Source organism: Calonectris borealis, chromosome 1, assembly GCF_964195595.1.
Source record: "Calonectris borealis chromosome 1, bCalBor7.hap1.2, whole genome shotgun sequence".
NCBI classification, from domain to species: domain Eukaryota; kingdom Metazoa; phylum Chordata; class Aves; order Procellariiformes; family Procellariidae; genus Calonectris; species Calonectris borealis.
In genome coordinates this window covers 92,342,610-92,364,064 of record NC_134312.1, presented here as the reverse complement: position 1 = coordinate 92,364,064, position 21,455 = coordinate 92,342,610, and the positions used below count along the sequence as shown (strand labels likewise).

At 39.2% G+C, this 21,455-nt stretch overlaps 1 protein-coding gene across 14 annotated transcripts in view; it reads right to left on the bottom strand.

The window, feature by feature from the left end:
* ZBTB20 (zinc finger and BTB domain containing 20) overlaps positions 1–21,455 on the bottom strand; it is a 503,318-nt gene that overhangs the window by 395,120 nt on the left and 86,743 nt on the right. For 13 of the 14 annotated variants that reach the window (XR_012676358.1, XR_012676362.1, XR_012676359.1 and 10 more), the window contains exon 2: positions 15,112–15,171. The gene's annotated coding sequence lies outside the window, so the exon portion shown is untranslated. The remainder of the gene's footprint in view (positions 1–15,111; positions 15,172–21,455) is intronic. The other variant, XM_075167036.1, reaches the window with a different exon arrangement.

Genomic DNA, 21,455 nt, shown 5'->3' with positions numbered 1-21,455 from the left:
TTTCTGTAGCAGTTAAAAAATGATACAGTGGCATTAATTATTACATAGCCATGTCTCATAACCTCATGGCTGGGGTGGAAAGGCTTCTCATTTATAGTCACCAGTCAACACACAAAGTCGAAGGGTCAATTGGCATTCCAAGCTCAGTTTGATGGCTGTAAAGCTACTAGTATCTATTTTTATTTGATTCCACAAATCAGTGGTAGTCATTCCAAACACAGGAGACACCATTTCTCATTTTCCTACGTGATTTAAATATTTAAAATTTGTTAACTCAAAGGCATGTAGTACCTATGCTATGTCCTTAAAGCACCATAAGCTATTGCATCAAAAATGCCATGGATCTGACACACAGAAGAACAGGCAAACTGGGGCAGACAAAAATCCGTTTAACTGAGAAGTCGAGTCTCACTGCCAGCAGTGGATGCTAAGGGAAAGAGGGTAAGCACACATTCATCTGGAAGCATTCTGCTACAGACCTACAGCACGTCAGAGATGCAAACTGGAAAATTCTTGAGGTTATAGCTGCAAGTCAAAATATACCTGTACTTTTATTCGTAGCTGTTAGGAAGAGCTTCGCAGTGATAGCTATGTAGCATCATTCTCCACTGCAGGATGCAGAGGAATCAGAAAATGGAAGGCAGTCATCTCTTCAAGGTCCAGAGGGACAGTGGTAGCAGAACTCAGAACGTTATCTTAGTCTTTTTGCATTCCTGTTCTAGCTTTCTGCTTGGGTTTTGTTGTTGTGAGGATTTTTTTCTGATAGGCCACCTTGCCTGTAGAGCTAACTAGCTACATTTCAATAGCCAGTTGGAATACGGGCTTTGCATTTCTGACACCGCACTGAGAACCTTGCCTCAGACATAGACATTCTCCAATTTATGATCTTCTTATAGAGAGAGTGGTGATTTTTTCGTTCAGTAAAGGGAGAAATAGAGCACAGGACTCATTATGGACAACTGCACATTGGTTTGGACTATCTCTTACAACGACCTGACACTCATAGTTTATACTCTTTGCGTAAAAAGCCCATATGTTCCATTTCACTGCAGAAGGAAATAACATCAACAGGAAAAAAATCCTAACACCCAAATAAAACCCTTCTTCTCCAATGAAATAACATTTCCTACTTTCTACCCAACACAAAAAAGTGTAGATTGGGACTCCAAAGAACAATGGTGGGCTCAGACACTCAGACATCCAGTAGAAGTAATGATCACTTGCATCAACATTTTAGATGCAGCAAAATGTTCATTAACTCAAGTAGGTTACTGAGAGTTATTGTCTGTGTGTTTGAAGGAGGGGTAAATGGGGAGTTATTCTGTGGCACTGCATCTATCTTGGCCTGCCTTCATTTGCATTCCCTGCCCTTCCCAGTATTTCCTCTCATATATAATTATCTCCTCAGCTCCTAAGTTATTTTGTTTTAAGCACTTCATACCCCCTGGACACTCAACACTGAGATCTTACTGAACATTAAACAAGCAGATTCCCATCTTTGTCTTTAAATGGGTAAAATAAAAATACTAACCTATCAGACAAAAAAAATACTTATTCTCCACCTACTCATCAGAATTTGCATGTTATAGCAGCATACACACTCCTAACAAGCTTCCAAATGGGGGACTGGAAGTAAGCAGACTCATTCTAGAAGTAAATGTAAAATAAATGGCCTTATGTTGGCTGAAGCATATGTCCCAAAATGCAGATAGTTTGCTGTAGATATAATGTAACTAACTGATAACAAGCAAAGGCCAAAACATGGGAAGATAAACCCCGGCTTGAACTGACTTCAACAGACATTTTGCTTGCGTAAGGACAGACCATGAAATTCAGGGATTTAGCCACAAAAGAGCAGAGCTACTGAGAAACAGGAAACAAAGAAAGAATGAAAACAGTGAGAGAATGAAACATCAGAGAAGACAACGTGTGGGGGAAGGATAAGAGTAAACAGGAAAATGGAAGAGGATGAATACGAAACAGGAGAAGCAATGGACACATTGATTTGTTAAAGCTTTTAGAGGATTGACTGCAAGTTTCTCTGCTCAATACATAGTAGTATTTAACATGCCAAGAGATGAGTAACCGAATCTACTTAACCAGGAAAAGCCGTCCTGTTTTGGGGAAGTTTCTGTAAGTGCCTCTCTTCATCCATACCAAAATGTCAGTCTCCAACTTTCTCCCACACTCTTCCTCCACCTGTATTCACAGCTAGACTCCCCCTCTAGCTCCCATCAAAACAGAGAAGAATGATGAGAAGGAATCATTTTTTTCCCTTGTTAGTAACGGAAAAAGCAGCAACAACCTGCCCCTCTCTCAGGCCTCAGCTCAGGAAGGAATTTATATCAGAAGACTGCTGAATTGATCCACTGATGAGCAAAATTTGCAACCAAGAAGTAAGGACTCAAGTTAAAGCCAAATTTCCTTGACGCTGTCTGTTTATATACCAGAAATGCCAGGATGCTGGTGATGTGTACTAGATTCTATCCAAAAAATCCCGCTGTGATGAAATGTCTTCACAGCCTCGCACATTTGCTATTAGGTTCTGAAACTACAAATGAAGGAAAATGATGGAAGCTCTACTACTGTCATTCCAGAAAGCATTCCACTGGGAACAACTTCGGATGAAGAAAAAACTACGACCTTCTCTCAGAGCTGAGTGTATCTGCATGTGGCAGGTAAGATCCACACTGCAAAAAGGTTTGAAACCTATTACATACCTAGTAGAAAATGTCAGAGTTTTAAACAGATACATTCTGCCTAACTCAAATAAAATTAAACCAGTTGATTAAGAATATGTCTTAAATTCACATGAAGAGTATCATCCATCTTTAAAAGCTTGGCCTCCCATTTTTGTGTATTATACGTGGCAGAAATATGTCCACATTCAGTGATTTTGTCTTAAGTCAGTCTTAGGATCCAGCTGTTATGATATCAAGGAAAATTAAAATTTTAATCTCTAATACTTCATTTATTAAGTATTACTTAAGAAATATTATTGCTTAAATGAGATGCTCCCATCACAAAAAAAATGCTCATAAAAATATCTGCCTTACTTTTTTTTAAAAAAAAACATTTTCTGTGTCCAAATTGTATAACAATCCATAAACGTGTTTAGTCATCCTTACCACAGGGGAAGAATGTACATAGGGAATTTCTGCCTGACAGAAATCCTGGAAGTGACAAAGCTTCTAATTTTGACTGTAGTGGAAATTTTGCCTCAGTATGAATTCACAGGATTTGGCGTATAGTTCGCAGAGATGACTGGGATTCAAGTACATTATTACTTAGATAATTGTTTTGCTAGAATCTCAAGTGCACTCTTAGAAGAACTAGAGAGAATGAGTTTGACAAGAGATCAAAGAGATCAATTATTACTGTGTCCAGTGGACACCAGCTAGATGGGCAGAAGATGGGAATTAATCCAGTTTAGTTTTAGGGTGCTAACATACAAAGTAGAATAATTTCTTTCCTCCCCAAAAGCATGGTTGGCATGTATATTCCCATTTCTTATGTAATGGAGCTTTCCTAATATTTATTATTTATCAAAAATACTTCTTTTCAATGTTTCCCTAGGAAGCTGATATACCCAATTTCAATTTCTAATTAGAAAAAGTCTGCAGCTGTTACTAACAGGCCAAATGCTGAAATGCTTGCCTGGGATTTAGACTGCCCACTGTTACAGATGCAATGTGACTAAGACTCTCCATGACATCTAGGTGATAGGTCTGGGGAAATCTGGCCAGGCACCTTGATAATAAACAGAAATATATGGGCTATGCAGTCTCATAACTTCCATGTCTCAAGTCTGTTTCTCTGTTTCTCTCTATTGACATCTCTTTCCTCCCTTTGAAAAGATGTGGAAGGGAACCAGGAAAAAAGCAACAGCCCATACGGAGTTGTTCTGAATCTCCCCAAAGAAGCAGACAGAACAAACGGCTCCTCCAAAGTGAATCCCATGCTGCAGTTCTGTAGTCCTAAAAACAAGAAGGGATGCAGATATTCTTTATGCTGGAACAACCTAGCCTCTAAACTTATATTTACTCCAGTAAATTGCTCTTCCTTTAACCTGTGATTTTGCTAGGTAGTAATAATTTTGCACTGTTGCTCAGAGGACATTTCTTTGCCTTGCTAACTATCTGTTACGACGTGTATGTCATTGCAGAATTTGGCCATGTAAATCTTAAAAGTAATTTGCAGCTCTGAAACTCAATTCTGATATATTTCTTCAAATCCTATGTTGTCAACACTCAGTGAAACTGCAAAAAGGATATGAAGATAACATCTATAAACACTGCAGCTGGGTACACAAAAAGCTGCAGAGGAAGAATAAGGGTTACCAGAGCAGGAAAATACTGTTAATTACTTAGCATTATTTCTTGAAGCGTAATACCTGTACCTGGAAACTTCACATTCCTACCTGTACATCACATCAATATTACAGGGGTAAATCTCTCCAGAAGGAAAGAGAAACCAAAAAGAGAAATGAAACAAAGAAAAAAAAGGTACTCACTAAGTAGTATCTGCAGATGTTCAACTAGCAACTTCACTTCTCCCGCTCTTTCTTTCAGCAAACCCCTATACTATGAGCATTACGAATATTAGATTTCTTCTCGTGTGCGCAGTGATAGAAGTTCATAAAAAACTTAAAGGATAATACTCAGTAGAAGCCAATAATAATTTTGTGTTAAAATATCCACATAATAATAATACCACTGTAATGGTAAATTTCCACCTTGGGCGTTAAATACTAGTGTACTCAAGCTTCTCCTATTCCTGTGGCTTAGGCAATGCTTTGCTCGGGAAGCTCAGGATAAGTCTGGCCTCCCATTATTCTGGCATGAGCTAGCTCAGCAGAAGAGACTTTTATTCTGATACGACTCAACCAAAAAGTACTCTGGACAGATATACAAGGAAAACAGAAAATACCCCACAAACAGCAATCATATCATTATTATGTATTCAAACGTAAAGTGTTTACAGGATTAAGCAGTAACAGCACTGACACGATAACACATAGCATGGCCTCATCCTGCAAGCCTCTCTCATCTGAATAATCCTAACGAAGTGTGTGCGGTCCCTTGCAGGGATTGTAAAGTGCAGAAAACTATGAAATTTGGGAGGAAACAGATCAAAAAGCTGAAGCACACAGCAGTGATGTGACTCACTTAAAATTCTACAGAAAACAAACAGAAATTCACAAATAAAACTGTTTCTGACTTTTGATCTTGTCTGTGGGACACAAGATCTCTCCCATGAGAATAAATATACCAAACCAAAGCAATCCCTCCCTTGACATTTTATTATATTTCTGTAATTGTCTCAATATACCAGATCAATTGCATTTGAAAATACAGCTATTAAACTATAACTAGACCATCTTTGGAGCCTTTGTTTGTCAACTGCATCAAACAACAATTCTTCTGCAGACAAGAAATCAGATCGTATTTTTGCAATAATTGCAAGTCATTTCTAGGAGAAAGAGGTAGCAACAATACCCTAGGAAATAAAATAACACACTTTTGTGTTTTCCCATCAAAACCGATAGCGGTATGGGTTTAAATCAGTCAGAGGCAGCTACGCATGAGAGATTGCACTCTGCAGGCTCTATCAGTCAGAAGTCAAGGATACACGTCCATGATTTATCATACTTTTCATGGTAATTAGCTAGAGTGCCATTTTGCTTCCAGTAGCATCACTCAACTTTCTTTTTTTAATTTGGTCTTTTTTTCTGCAAATGAATTTACATATTTCTCAGTCTCTCATCCCCTACTATGTTTTATTTATGAATATAGGCCTGATGGTAACTTTAATGTGAAGAAGGTAGTAATTAGTGTACCTATCTGCTACGTTAATCCTGTTCCCACAATGTCTGTAGAGAAGTTTAAGGTAAGTAACAGTTTACAGTCAATATTAGGTTTAATTATGCTTAATGAGGGTAACTGTCTCTGTTTACTAACCGCACCTAGGTGTGTAGCTCCTATATGAGTTTTTCTCCCAGCCTCACTCTGCACTGTTAACAGTGCCACTGTGTGTGGTATGTTCTGGTGCTTTAATCCGTAAAACTGCTCCAGGAGAGCCAAGCAAGTGAGGCACCTGTTTCAACACAGGTTCAGAGGGAGCAGAACAGCCTTAAAACAATGACAGCTTTGTGTAAGGAGAAAGTTTTACTATCTGGTATTTTAGGGTATGCAGTGCATTAGAGAAAAGAGGAACAAAAAAAACCAAACAACAAGAAAAACCCCAGATGTTCCCCAAGCCCCTCCTCCTAAAAAAATTTAAAAATAAAATAAAGCATTTGTTCCCAGTTTGCAGGGATCATCTCCAAGAATGTTTCCTGTAGGAGTTACTGCGTTCTTTTAGTCCATCAAAAGCTGTGTTAACAATTAATACCCTGAAGTTAAACAAAACAATGAAGACTTCTTGTCTTACTCATATTTCAAGAGTAGGTATATTCCAGAACTAAAAAGATTCTAGAGGCAACTGAAGGCGTCACCAACGTTGTCTTCTAACTCTATACTAGTAAAAGGTCAAAAGCAAGACCTCAGATCCAAAACCAGTTCTACTCCAACTGCACTGTTTTCAGCCTCTGTGTAATGTTGTTACTGCAGTCTGCACCTTCCTGAAAGGAAGATCTAGATCTCAGTTTACCTCATTACTTTTTGCCATAACATTTTCCTTTGTGATTTCATGTATTATCCCCTTGGGAAATTCATGTGATGGGAAAATTTTTATACATATTTATAACTACCTATGAAAAATGTACCTTCGTAAATCTTTGACTCTCTAGGATGCATGGATGTAGGGGGTTTTGTGTGTGTGCACGAGGGACTAAGTTTGCAGAAGTGCCAGAAAACAAAGCTGTTTGATTTCCAATGAGAAATGGAAGTGGAACGCACGCTGAAATTGTTCTGTAAACGGAAAGGTTAGTTCATTTGATTTTTCCAAAGCAGTAAGAAGCGAGTTCTGCATTTCATTCATATCAGAGAAATGTGAAGTTTGCTCAGACATAGCTTAGGGGGTTTATTTTTTTTGTTTTCTTTTTTGGCCTAGTGAGCACTCTGCATGAGTCCACACGTTCCCTCCTTATTTTTGCCATTGGCAAGACTTCAAGAAAAAATCTTTGGTTAGAAAATTGTTCAAATAAGGGGGAAAACCTTCAGCTAAATCACGCTTTTTGTTTTTAAAAAACACCCAAGTATTTGATTGTCAAAGTATCAGTTACTAAAGTAAGATTTTATTTCAAGGCTAAACTCTGTAATTCTAGAAGCTATATCCAGATCAACATGCTTTGACTGTACAGGTTTCAAAATCTAAGCTCAAGTCTCTTTGTTAAGGCTTATATGTATTATTCCTACAATGTGCCAAACTAACCCTAACACCCATATTACTGGATGTTAGGAAAAAGGCTTCTAAAAGAGAAGGGAGATTTTAACCAATGTCTTTCCCTCTCAACACCATGTTCCAAAAAATGTGATCTAAACATGTAAATACAAGTTTAACCACTATGTAAAACTGCTAATAGCTACATAACAAGAAAGGAAAGACACCTGCTTTCAAAGTGACAGTATATTCTTCCTTTTGCCATTTAAGACATCAATATTCATACAAACATGGACTCCATTATGAGATGAAATTATTTACATGCACCTATATTCTTCAGAAAATTGGCAAGGTTTTGTATCCAAGAAGGGAGCAGAAGTAGGAGGGGTCACTTTACTGCTTGAATACAAAATCCAGCAGCTAGCTTAATTTAATGACCTAAAATACTACAGAATGACTCTGAGGATCTGGAAAAATTTAAACAACTCATGATTTCAAGGATACATTATGGAAAATCTAACTGGAGAATGAAAACAGCACTTAATACAACTGGCCAACACCAGGAAAGGGCTTATTCAAGCTACTTTGCACCTGCTGCTGCCTTTCAGTTAGTGCCATGAACAAAGCTTGGGTAACAGAACATTAACCTATTTTACTAAAGCACAGTCCTAGAGTTAGAGACAACAGGATTATCTGCAGGCCACTGATGTTCAGTATACATATACGTGTAACTGTCTCCTCAAAAATCCACAGGCAGATCTCCAAACCATAGAAAGCAGATCTCCCTGAGAGAAAAATGAATGTGGGCGTTACTATGAAAATCTGTGCACCTCCTCTCCCCAGACACCTGGTTGGAAAAAAAAACCCCACACTTTTCTGAAGAGCCTGGGAAGAAGTTGGGCTTGCTTACTTGGATCAGGCTGGATAATAACTAGGTTTTTCCCATTACAGTGTTGCGTCCACACATCCCTCTGCTCAGATTCACCAATTATAATGAAGAACCTTGGGAAGATAAACATTTTTAAGACTAATTGCAAAATAACCAAAGAAAAGCTATTTTTCAATAGGATTTGCTTCAGTAAAAATCAGGTTTTTTCCAAGATCGAGGGAGGTCCAGTCACCCCTAAATGAACTGCATCTCTGCTGCTTGAATCTTGAATATAGCGTCTCAGCAAAAAGAAAGACACACACCCTTGATGACCTCTGAAATAACAATGAGAGTCTCCAGTCTTGGTGGAGGAGATTACCTGAGAGACATAGAGTCTGATGGCCTCCAGAATCTCAAGGAGGCTTAAAGCTTATATTGAAAGGGCTCGTTTCATGTTTATAGCCCAGCCAAGCAGGTGGGACTAGAACATTGTGTTTTAGCCACAATACCAATCAAACTGTTAGAACATAACTTACAAGAGAACTCTTAGACACGGATACTGAGATCTTGGGGCAATCCTATCTCATAAAGAACACTTAAATTTGCCTATAAACATTATTGTAAAGATATTTTAATTCAGAGGAAGGAAAAAGTTTCCGATCAAAATTCTGCAAATGACCATAATTCAGATTATTAAAAAACGAAAGGAAAATTCCTTATGTAATTAAAATGCTCTATGAGCAAGGTTTCTTGCTTCTTTATTGTTTTCTTCGATATTGATTTCTTGCCAGAAAAAATACAAGTTTTCAGCTGCTTGTCTCTCAGAAGAGCCTCTGCCTACTTTTGTGAATTCTCTCTGCCATCCTTAAGATATGACTTCTGAAGGCAAAGAGACTTGTATAATCTCCAAAGTCCTATTAATATCAGTAAGAATGATACAGGTTTGATTCAAAACAACCAGACGAAACAGCTAAAATGGCCTCAAAGCTATTTTTCAGAGTCAGAATGGTCTACCTCATCTAACTGGCACTGAAATGTGCTGCTGCCATGTAAATGGCCCAGCTCACACTGCTGTTGACGTCTTGCTGTCCCTCATTTTGTTGACTGCTATTTTATTTGCTGGTACAGGAGGAAGACGGGCTTGGCTTTTTAATGATCCGCATTGCTGGTAACACTGAGTTATGTGGTAATGCAGCTCTGCTAATCATACTATTGCATAACGTAAGGTTGGTCCTGACTGGAAGGTTTACAAAATGAACGAGGCACGTGGAAGGTGTTCAGTGGCATCACCACAATGTCACCACACAGATGTCTGACTCTAAGAGGAAAACAGATGTCCATCGATACAAAGAGGGGACAGGGAGAGGAAGGGGGAGATACTGAGACAGAGAGGGAGAGAGAAAGCAAGAAAGAAAGAAAAGGAGAGAAATAAAGGGAGGGAAAGAAGGAGGGAGGGAGGGAGACAGAGAAGGGGAAAAGGATTTCACAGTACTACTCAGTGAAAGATATATCTATTGAACTTTGTGGGACACAGTAATGTTCTGAAGATAAAATCTTGTACCACCAGATAGGAGGATTTAACCCTCCCTTTTACAGTTAGGCCCTTGTCAACCCACCTTCTACTTGCATGGAAAACCGTGGAAGCCAAGTGCCTACTGGGTTTAAAAAAGACAACAGAACAGAAATCTGACCAGGAGGAGGAGCAAAAAAACTCACTGTCCTGAGCTACCCATTGAAGAAAATTAACTTTCCCAAAAAAAGCACCAGAGGTATTAAAGATCAGTATTTTAATCTGTCTGGCCACCTGAACATTTACATCTGGACAGCAAAATTACTATTTATTCTTTCCAATGAAGGTAAATTGACTCACTGGCACAGAAGAAAGAATTTAATTCCAGATTTTGTTCCATGTGGCCAAGTATAACCTGCGCCACATCCTCCAGATATTACAAGATGATCTGCACTTAAGATGAAGAAGAAAATCAGAATGACTGAAAGGGAAGTTTCTTCTTGACTTCCACCCTGGCAATCAATACAGCTACATACATCTGAGTAAGAACCATGATGGTTAAATACCTTCTTCGGAATCTCAAAAGACTTCACTGATATCTATCCCTTGCCTATACTTTTTCACTCCCAGTGGGCAGGGATGTTGTCTTTTTCATAGAGGAGGTGGCAGATCATGGCTCCTGGCAAATCAACACAAATCACTGGTCACATGATTCAAACGTGTGCTCTACGAAACAGAATTTTAGCATCCTGAAACCCTGCTCTTAAAGCGCTGAATGAGGAAACCAGTGTATTGATTAAAGAGACCAATACTTTCACATTTATTTTAAAAAATGGTAAAGGCGGGAAAGTAAAACATTACCTCTCCCACTTTTATCTTTTATATAGAAAAATAGGTGCACTGGCCTTGCATTGTCAGTTTTACTAGAATATCAGCTGAACAACACAATGCATATGCATGCAGGTAAACACAAACACGCACGCACAATACTGAACTTTGTGTTGGCAGCCAGACTGCGGTAACCCATGTCCCCTGGGCAGCAATCAACTATGAAGGAACAGGAAAAAGTTAGTGTAATGATTAACTAGCCCAGTGGGCTATTATTCATGACAAGTAGAGCGGCAGCAGCACAGCCTGTCGCCTCTCCCTCTGGAATGCTGCTGGATGCCTGGAATCAAACTCAGCACAGGAAAACCAGCAAATGTAATGGCAACATAAGAAAGAAGCTGAATTTCCTTTCTTGGAGTTTGCACATAAGGCAGGCATGTGCAGGAGTAGAGATTTTCTGTTAAGCTTGATGTTGAAAGAATATGAAAAGATTCCAGTATCACCATTTATGAAATATGTATGCATAGGTTTTTATAAGATTAATAAGGTTATTGGTATCAGCTATAGGCAATTATTTCCTATACAGCAGCAAGCAAACAACTCTAGTGATAACTGGCAAGTATCAATGTTGATAGCTGCAGTCATGGTGTTAGTACTGCAGCAGATGGTTAAAGTGCATCCATTTAGGTGAAAGACTAAACCATGAGTATCCCTATAGCCAATCAGGGAAAAATCAATGTCATCATGGCTGTTCCCCCTCCTTCAGTGCTTTTACCTTGAGGTCCCAGCAAGCTCCAGAAATTCTTTAGAAATTCTTTCAATATTCTTTCAAATCTTTCAAATTCTTTTAAAATAGTGCATTAAAGGTGAACATACCGCAACACCCACTGTATTTCTCTCAGTGCTACTTCAGTCAGCGTTCTGCAGAGAGGTAATACTCTACTGCCTGGACTTCAGCTTGAAAAACCAAATTCCATCTGATTTTTTCTAGCTTTCAATGATTTAACTTCATCAGCCAAGGCAGAAATGACAATCAAAGATTCAGTTTTATTTTTTCTTTTCCAACAAAAGCATTTGCTGCTTATTTAAGAAGACCTCGAAAGAAACTATTTAGCAAAAAAAAGCAAATTCTTTCTTTCAATAAACTCACTTTCCCTCTGAAAGGTTTTGCTCTGTGTGTGGATTATTCATTTACTTTAATTATTTTGAAGTGTCTCTGAGTGGGTAGGAGTTAAGTATCCACAACACCAAAGTAGGTCCTAGAATTAGTTGTTGTAAACAAAATGTTCTGCAGTGGCCTAAATCTGCACAAATAGTAAGCCCTGAGTATTTTGGAAGTCCTTTTCCACAAAGAGCACTTCTGAAAGCTATGGGACCCAGGTCCATGAGCATACATTATGGGACTCACATTGTATGGACACATCCTATCTTTCTAATCATGAACACGTATAAATCCTGTTTCTCATTTTGTAGGAAAACAAAAATGTTGCTCTTATTTAAATGTGGAAAGCAAAATCCCACCTGGAAGAGGCTGGTACCAAGTAAAGCAACTGACCAGAAATTTTCATCTGTCATACAGGAGGATTTACTAGGACACAATGACCAAGTGATACAAGAGAATGCAGAGAGCCAGAACAACATACACAGCTAGGCATGTAATCAAAAATAAATAACAATCTTTCATAATCTCTCTAATCACAGCTCGCTCTCACACACACACACATATACTCATGCACAGATACAGGAATACTTAAGTTGTTACCCTTTGTTAAATGTTTTCAGCCCAGGTATGTTTCTGGCTAATAGGTACACACACTAAAAACAAGAAGAAGAAAACAAGCCAAAAAAACCCTAGGAAAACTTCAGATGGAAGAATTTGGACATAGTTACGTGCACACGTTCACAGAAAGAAGGGGAGGAACTGAATCTGGGGAAAATACACAGGATTATCACTGTACACTGACTTGAACAAGGATTCCAAAAATAAACACATCTAACATTTAAATCCCAAGCTGTATTTTCAGTGACACCGTTTCTCCCATGACTGTATGTACACTCAAAAACAAAACCCCAGCAGCTAAACAGCCACAGGCTTGAGGAATTTCAGTTCTCAATCTCAAGAAAAAGCTATCGTCCAAACTTTCCGCTGTATCCACAGGCCTCTACTACCACATTCGGATTTAAGGACCAAAGAGAGAGAAACCAGTTAAAATGAAGAGTTTGCACTACCCATTCCTTCACAGATATGGTAGGTGTGATGTAGGCATCTGGAAAACCAGAAGATATCTTCTCTCTGACTTCTTTTGTAAGTCTCCCCACTTTCAATTTACATTCCTGTGCTTTGCGCATACTTCCATATAAATTTATAGCTCCTCTGCACTGTTGCCCATAGATACACCCAGTATTTACAGGTAAGCCTGCAACCCTGTTTCTCCATGAAGATAAACAAGAAAGGAAGGAAAATAGTATGAAGGAAAGTAGGAAAACAATTCTGCACTTACTCTTCTGTAGTTGGTGGTTATATCTTAGGAATAGTTGTTTTAAAATACAAGTTGTTGTTGAGGTTTGACTTAAAAATCTCTGTCAGTTTTGACATTCAGGTGGAAGTATTGCTGCTGGCTCCAGAACAATTTGCATATCTTATCACTAAATAAAATGTCTGAGGTGTGCACCAATCCGATGAAATTATAAAAAAAGGTCCACACAAGCACACATGCCTTCCTGTTTGATTTCTGTTCTGTTCACTCCTCTATAATAAATTATATGATCATCTCATTCTAGCTGGAGGTTTAACTGTGCATGTAAAAAGGAAAATGAGAGCAGCCTATTCTTTTTCACACTTTACAGCTGAGAACCTGACAAAATCGTGGATTTTGAGAACAAGCAGAAAAGCTTATTTTCTTACCATCTACCTCCTCTTTAATTGCCACAAAATTGGTGGAAAATCCCATGTATTTATGTATTTTTAAAAATAATTCCCCACACTGAAAATAAATAAATAAATGAAACTACACCTCTTTTGCTACAAAGACTAATATACATGCTTAACTTTATGTCCTGCAATTAATCTCATCTACTTCAACAGGATTATTCATAATGCTGTTAGTGAAATACATGTGTAAATCCTTGCAGAATCATGGCCTGAATTGCCAACAACGTTATATGGCACAATTAAATGCCTAGGCCTAGAATGGCTCTTCAGAAAGATTAGAAAAAAAAACCTTTAGGCATAGTAAGTAACAAAATCTACTCCAGGGAGTGGCTATGGGAAAAACAGTATTGAGGGAGTTGCCTTCCCTTGGGAAATTCACCTGTCACCAAATCCTTCCAGTAATTCACCTTCTTCCTCTACCAGTTATCACCCTCACTTACCACTCTTTTCTCGCTCATCAAATACCATTCTCCCTCTCCACACATCCTGCTGCTGCTGCTGCTATGTGACGAAGGAGACAGGAGATGCATCTTACTCCTTCTTATTCTTTTGTGCAGTGAAGTGGGATGAGAGCACAGTCTGGCCCTTACATTAACCAGCATAGTAATAAACAGCTCGCATGCTAATTAACAGAGCTGGGTGCACAACTAAACGATTTCACCAACTTTGCTTCTTAACCTGTTGCTGAACGGTTCACATGCTAGTGACTCACTGAAAATTATTTGCCCAGTAAATTCTATGGACAATCCTTAACCTATTCCTGGAGTTCGTTACCAGAAGCTGCTAATCAAAACATATACAAATTGGATATCTAAATTGCCTAGCTCTGTCTCCTGATGAGTAGCTTACCATCCGGTTTCTTCTGCAAACACTTATGAATGCTATATCAGAAGTTCCTCTCTGTACATTATCTAGTTTTTGACTAAAATCCATGGCTTCCACAAACACTTCCGCTTGTAAATTAACTCGGTCAGAAATATTAACTAAAATGCCAGGAAAACAAAGTAAATCCCTTAAAAGTTCAAATGACTATTTGTCACAAATATTTCACCTCTACTAATGAACTGCAAAAATGAATGATAGAAAATGCAAAACTGTATTATGTTTAGCAGTTAACATTTTAATAAGGAGGAGATTAGCAATTTTTAATACCTCCAGTGCTTTGTTATATACAGTAGCACAATAACTGAATATTTTAATTGCTAATTATTTAGACCTCATTCAGTTCTCACTCAGGCAAAACTCCCATTGAGGGACTCTTGCCTGAGAAAAGAGCTACAGGATTTGTCTTACTGTAATTTGAAAAAAACTTTATATATCATAAAAACTATCAAGTTATAGTGAGACAAAAATCATTAAATCCTTAGCAATATTAAACCCTACTGAAAGTCCCACTGACTCTTAACGCCAATGTTTTCATATTAAGTAAAATAGATAATTGCAGTTTACCAGTTGTAAACTTACCTGTATAATTTATGCCTGGATATGCTGGTGCTCTTAAAGAGGTCTAATAATGTTTTGAGTCTCCTTACTGTATCCCTGCCTTTCTCCCGTGGGAAATCTCCATTCAAAGGTGATAGGGAAATAGCATTTCCAAACAATTATGATATCAACACCTTCAGAAACCCAAAAACTAGCATTTGGTTTTACCTTTTGACTTCGGACTCCAAAAGGGTTAAGAGCAGCTCTCAACACTTCTTTCTTATGCTGCTGTAAAGAAAAGAAATGCTTATGTTTAGGGATTTGCACACACAACACCCTGAGTTTTCATAACAGTCAAATAGCTAGGCATTCAGTGGCGGAAGTGGGTGGAATGCTGTATATATGTACACATATAGCTATCTGAAGGAAGACAAAACAAAGTCCTACACATTCACATTTAGTATACAGGTTACGAACAAATAAGCTAAATGTACTAGTATCCAAAATGTCATGTTATACAAATCCTTCAGTGAGAAAAGTTACACAACTGAACACCAAATTCATAAAATCTGATGCTTAAAAAAAAAAATCTGTTTTTCCATTAAGGGTAGTTTCATTCCTGTTCAAGAAAAAAGAAAACGGGTGTCACAACCAAAGTTTTGCCACTTACGTTTACCATTCAAATGCATCTGTGGAAAAAGTTACAGGTAAGTACTCTAACAGGCCAAGAGGTTTTTTTAAATGAAAAATTGTGCATAAAGTCTTCGCATCTTTCAACTATCAATGGCTTTAATGACTAAAATGTTCAGAAAACCCCTCTATAGGCTGCATTTTGAAAAAAGAATTAAAAGCAGACTTAGACCATATACCACTAATTACCAAAATGTTCAGAACCAGCTGCCAAACAGCTGAGGAAAGAGGAAGTATTTTGAAGTCTGAAAATAAGACTTGGGCACTCTCCTGCCACCAATTCAGAATACGTTTTAGGGACCTGATTGACAAAATTTCCAAATCCTGTTATGAGAGGTTCACTTAGACTACAATGCCCGAACCCACTCCAGCCAGGCTTCTTGCTTTCTCGCAGGAGCAGCAAGATCCTTTCATTCACCTTCTGCCTAAGAACCTCTGTCCAAAGCTAATACCAGCTCAAGTATGGCAGGACGGGGCTAACCAAACCTACTAGTATTCTTTAATCCTTCGTTGGTGAGGGGTTTTCAAAGTTAGCCACAAAGACATTTTAATCACTGAGATTTTGACCCCTTTATCATACTGCAGAACTGATTCAATTGCACTTATTTGCTACAGACCTGTCTCCTGAAAGCTAAGATTTTTTTTTTTTTACCTGTTAACAGACCTGTGATCTGTTACCTGTTAAAAATAATCTGTTAACAGAAAAGAACTGCTCTGTGGAGGACCCTTGCTTATTTAGAAAGAAAGGTCACAAAGTGTTGCTTTCTCAAATAAAGAAGATAAAACACCAGCAGGCTTTAAGGCTCGGCACTTCCAAACCTGACTTCCCACCAGTTCCTGGCTACTACAGGGATACTTCTATTGCTTTCTCAGAGACCGCTTGCATTTCTTTTCACATCTGCAGCCTTCCTCTTGTTTTCTGGGTGCTTTCTACCTCTGATCATCACAATCAAACGATGTCCCAGCTTCAGCATTTGCAGAAATTTCCCTATGGCAATCCCCCCCAGCCTACACGGGTCAGTCCTGAGCGTATACAGCGTAGTCTGTTCGACAGCGGCTTCCACTGTTTTCAGGGAAGAAGGTTTATTTTGCTTGAACTAAGGCTGTGTAGCATGCGCTTCAGCTTTCATAAGGTCTGCAGTTGCCTGAATAGACACGCTGGATGGCAGCTGTTAGCACTTTCCAACATTACACAACCATGGTCTGGAATAGTCTTGTCAGTTCTGCGCAGACAATGAATAAAGCAAAACAGAAGGCCTAAAATATTGAGTAATGAGGATAGGATTTTGACCTTTAAATGCTGTTAGATGTATTGCACGACGATATGTTTGATTTAAGCGATACTATCAGGTATGAAACTGTGCTGTTTGCCTAATGTCTAACTCATCTAACAACTGAACCACTCTGTACTTGCTGGCACGCTATGTGCTGCAGCGAGAGATGGCTCTGCTGAGTGAGCCCAGTAAGAGAGGGTGGCACTGGGGAATCTGGAAGAGATGAAAAGAAGGGAAAAAGCATCAGAAAAACTGATCACAAGGTGTCCTGGTTCCGGCTGGGACAGGGTTAACTTTCTTCCCAGTAGCTTGGGGGGTGTGCTGTGTTTTGGGTTTAGTGTGAAAGGAGCGTTAATGGCCCATTGATGCTTTGGCTGTTGCTGGGTGATGCTTGCACCGAGAGGGGGGAGCACAGCCGGGATGGTGGACCCAGCTGGCCAATGGGGTATTCTATACCATGGGACATCAGGCTCAGTATAAAAACCGGGGGGGGGGGGGGGGGAAGGCTCGCCCCATTCACGACAGGCGGTCGGCGGTCAATGAGCAGTTGCATTGTGCATCGCCTGCTTTGTGTATTCTGTTATTGTTGTTGTTCTCATTGTTATTATTGCTGTTCTACTTTGTTTTATCTCAATTATTAAACTGGTTTTATCTCAACCCGGGAGTTTTCCTACTTGTGCCCTCCCGATTCTCTCCCCCATCCAACCGGAGAGGGCAGGGGGGTGAGCGAGTGGCTGCGTGGGGTTTATTCGCTGGCTGGGGTTAAACCACGACACAAGGTAAAAGAAAATATTTTCTATTTTAAACCCACTGATCAGTCAGACCTGTGGTGGTGCTTAGACATTATCTCCTCAAGCTCTGCAAAGGATTAAATCCAAGTAAAGCGTCTCAGTTTCCCTTCTCTGGCCTACTAGCATTTGAATTTTTGTGCAACTACCCATGATGTACACAGCTATCTTTTTGCCAGTTGTAATTCTTGCCAGAAAGTGCTATACAAGACTCTGCATAACTGTTATGGTTACTTTTCTTTATTTTCACAATCATTAATCGATCCTTTCCAAACATTTGAATGCCTGAGTTTAATTAGTGGCAACATTTCTGCCACATAGGTTTTAAAACTATTTTTATATGTGATTTAAATTCATCAAGCCTTATACTTAAGATGGTAATTTGTTGGACCAAAACAGCTACTATAGCGTACCATATCTGCCATAGTTTGGGCAAGAGTGGCTGGAAAGCTGCCCGGAGGAAAAGGACCTGGGGGTGCCGGTCGACAGCCGGCTGAACATGAGCCGGCAGTGTGCCCAGGTGGCCAAGAAGGCCAACAGCATCCTGGCCTGTATCAGAAATAGTGTGGCCAGCAGGAGTAGGGAGGTGATCGTGCCCCTGTACTCGGCACTGGTGAGGCCGCACCTCGAATCCTGTGTTCAGTTTTGGGCCCCTCACTACAAGAAGGACAGGGAGGTGCTGGAGCGTGTCCAGAGAAGGGCAACGAAGCTGGTGAAGGGTCTGGAGCACAAGTCTTATGAGGAGCGGCTGAGGGAACTGGGACTGTTTAGTCTGGAGAAGAGGAGGCTCAGGGGAGACCTCATCGCTCTCTACAACTACCTGGAAGGAGGTTGTAGCGAGGTGGGTGTTGGTCTCTTCTCCCAAGTAACAAGCGATAGGACGAGAGGAAATGGCCTCAAGTTGCGCCAAAGGAGGTTTAGACTGGACATTAGGAGAAATTTCTTTACTGAAAGAGTGGTCAGGCCTTGGAACAGGCTGCCCAGGGAAGTGGCTGAGTCACCATCCCTGGAGGTATTTAAAAGATGTGTAGATGAGGCGCTTAGGGACATGGTTTAGTGGGCATGGTGGTGTTGGGTTGACGGTTGGACTGGATGGGTCTTTTCCAACCTTAATGATTCTATGATTCTATGACATCCAAAATTACAGGCCATTCATTTTGTTTTCAATTCCAACCTCCATGTTTACATTTAATTGTTTCACTTGGATCAACAGCTTTTTGGTGATTCAAATTACATCATTTCAAGTAATACCCTCTAAATCTGATGCGTTCACAGGACATCAATAATGTGAAAAACTATGCACACAATTCAGGAAACCATTTTTGGTCAACTTGAAAGTTAAACCCCATATACTAAGCAAAGGCGAATAGTTTACAGCATGGGATCACAATAAGCTTACTGACCTCAAAGTCACAGAATATACCACAATAGTCAGAGAGGCTTGAAGTAGATCATGGTAATTTCCTAGAAAAATGTGCTTTCAAGGATGAAGCAAATTAGGTACAATTAATACCTCTGCTTTTAAAAACATCTAACCAGAATGAGATCTACCACAAAAATAAGAAATATAGAACTGGACAATTTAAACAGTGCCGAATTTAAAATGCCTCTTCTACTATGCCAGTTGCTCGTACAGTAACAACAGCACACTGTACTGCTGTTCAAATGCAAACAAGAAAGAACTATACATACTTGTTCATTGCCTTATGTTAATGCCTTATAAACTGCATGGCCTTTTGACATTTGCTACTAATGAAAAAAATCCTATTCAGTAAACTATCATCAGATGAAGTGAGACAGAGATAAATACATTCTGTTCAAGAATATGTAAAGAACGTGTCAATTTTATTTACATTTTCTCGCAAGGTTATGGAGCTTTCGCCAAGGGAAGAGAAAATATTATAGGATAATAACTGTGAGGATCTTCTCTTTTTAAAACTTTATATTCAAAGAACAAAATGCAAAGAATAAGATAAATTATATTAGCATCACTCCAGTTCAATTCCTTCCAAACAGTCATCATACATGCAAACTAAACTCTGGTAGCAAGTGGATGAAAGGAATCACTGTTGATTAATGCTAAGAATATAGGAGCCAAAAGGGTTTCAGACAATGATTCTCTGTGAGACTACCAGTAAATCTCTTGGTCTCTTTTGAGATTCAGTCAACCTGGCATGAACATTGGGTAAAGTATGTCCTTAGCAAAATGGACAATGCATCACAGCAATGCTCTTTTAAAAAAAAAAGACTTGTGTGTGAATTTAATGCTTATGGAAAAGCCTAATCTGGCAGGCTTAGAGCTTGAAATCCTCTCATTTCCAGGACAGTACTTCTAGCAGCAGAACAGATTGACTCACACAGGCTCACCACTACCCCTTAGCCTTGAACTGAGGGACCATGTTGAGTGATCAGGTTTTGTGGCTGGTTCAACACCTTTTGTTGGACTTACAACCACAGACCAATTACTATTGACTGCAGTAATGTTTTTTGTGATATGGACTTCTGTCCACTAAGAACTACAGCTGAGATCTCTTTAACTTGTTTCAAGAGTCAAGCTTGTCTGTCTGGGAGGGGGAAAGGAATAAATCAAATGACTAGCATTAAGCTCCATGATAAAGACAGATTCTGGAGAATTTCTGAAGACAACTGCCCAAAGCAGACCACTGACCTGGCCTGCAAGTATAAGATCATGAACTGGATATGAATTGGCTTTTTTCCAGGAAAGGAAGCTTTGTACACAAATAGAAAAATTTTAAAGAAACAGTGTGACAGTATCATTCTTAACGCATGAAAAAGCCTTTCAGAAAACTATTTAAGTTCCCTGTGCAGGTCTAAATTCTATCTGAAAAGGACTATCTGCCCATATTTATCTCCATGGAAGACTTGGATTAACTGTCTAGGCCCAGGACAAAATGACCTTTGAAGGCAACAGTCACGTGATGGAGAAAGGGGAACACCTATAACACTGTCTACCAGGTTAACCTCCTCTTAACTTTAGGTACCATAACTTTACTTAAACAGAAATCATCACCTGGAACATGAAAAGTAAATGGCATTTTTAATATGAGAGGCACTAGCAATGAGCCTCTGTATTTCTTCAGAAGGAAACACCAATGCAGACAGTGAATTAAAACATGCCATGGTAACAGATGAAGACTTCAACTGTCAACAAAATGAGGCTATTAATTCTCACATAAACAGTCTTTTAAAATCTTTGATTTTTAATATACAGTCCAAAGATCACTCTCATATTTCAGCAGCTTTTGTCTTTTAATGCCAATCATTGCAAGTGACTTTTCTCAGTACCCTGTGCTTTCCCTCCCCTTTGGAAAAGGTGAGTGAAAACATCAAATGATATCTTACTCTGCCAAGACCAAAGGAACAGTTCAAATGTTCAAAAAAATTAGGCAATTACTTTGCTTAAGGCAGGGAGGGAATGTGATTAGCAGTGGGGTGGATCATTGTCTGGCAGGAGAGGGAAAAAAAACAAACCGGAACACAAATCTCTTCTCATTCCCTGTTTCAATCTATGCTTAGGTCTAGACTACGTAAACAGCAACCGAAAATTATTGAATGGAGAACACAGAACTATTTTGCTGCTCATCACATTCTTTTCTCAAGCAACAGATACTGAGAGTCAAGGGGAACCTGGGAAATCATTGGCCTGTTCATTAACCACCGAAAGCAAAGATGCCCTGTCTGATCCACTTGGACTAAACTATCACCTGCCACTGGATGCAATCTCACAATGGACGGATCTAAATGTGTCAGGAGAGCAGCTCACGCTGCTGTTGGCCTCTCTGTACCTCCTCAAATGACA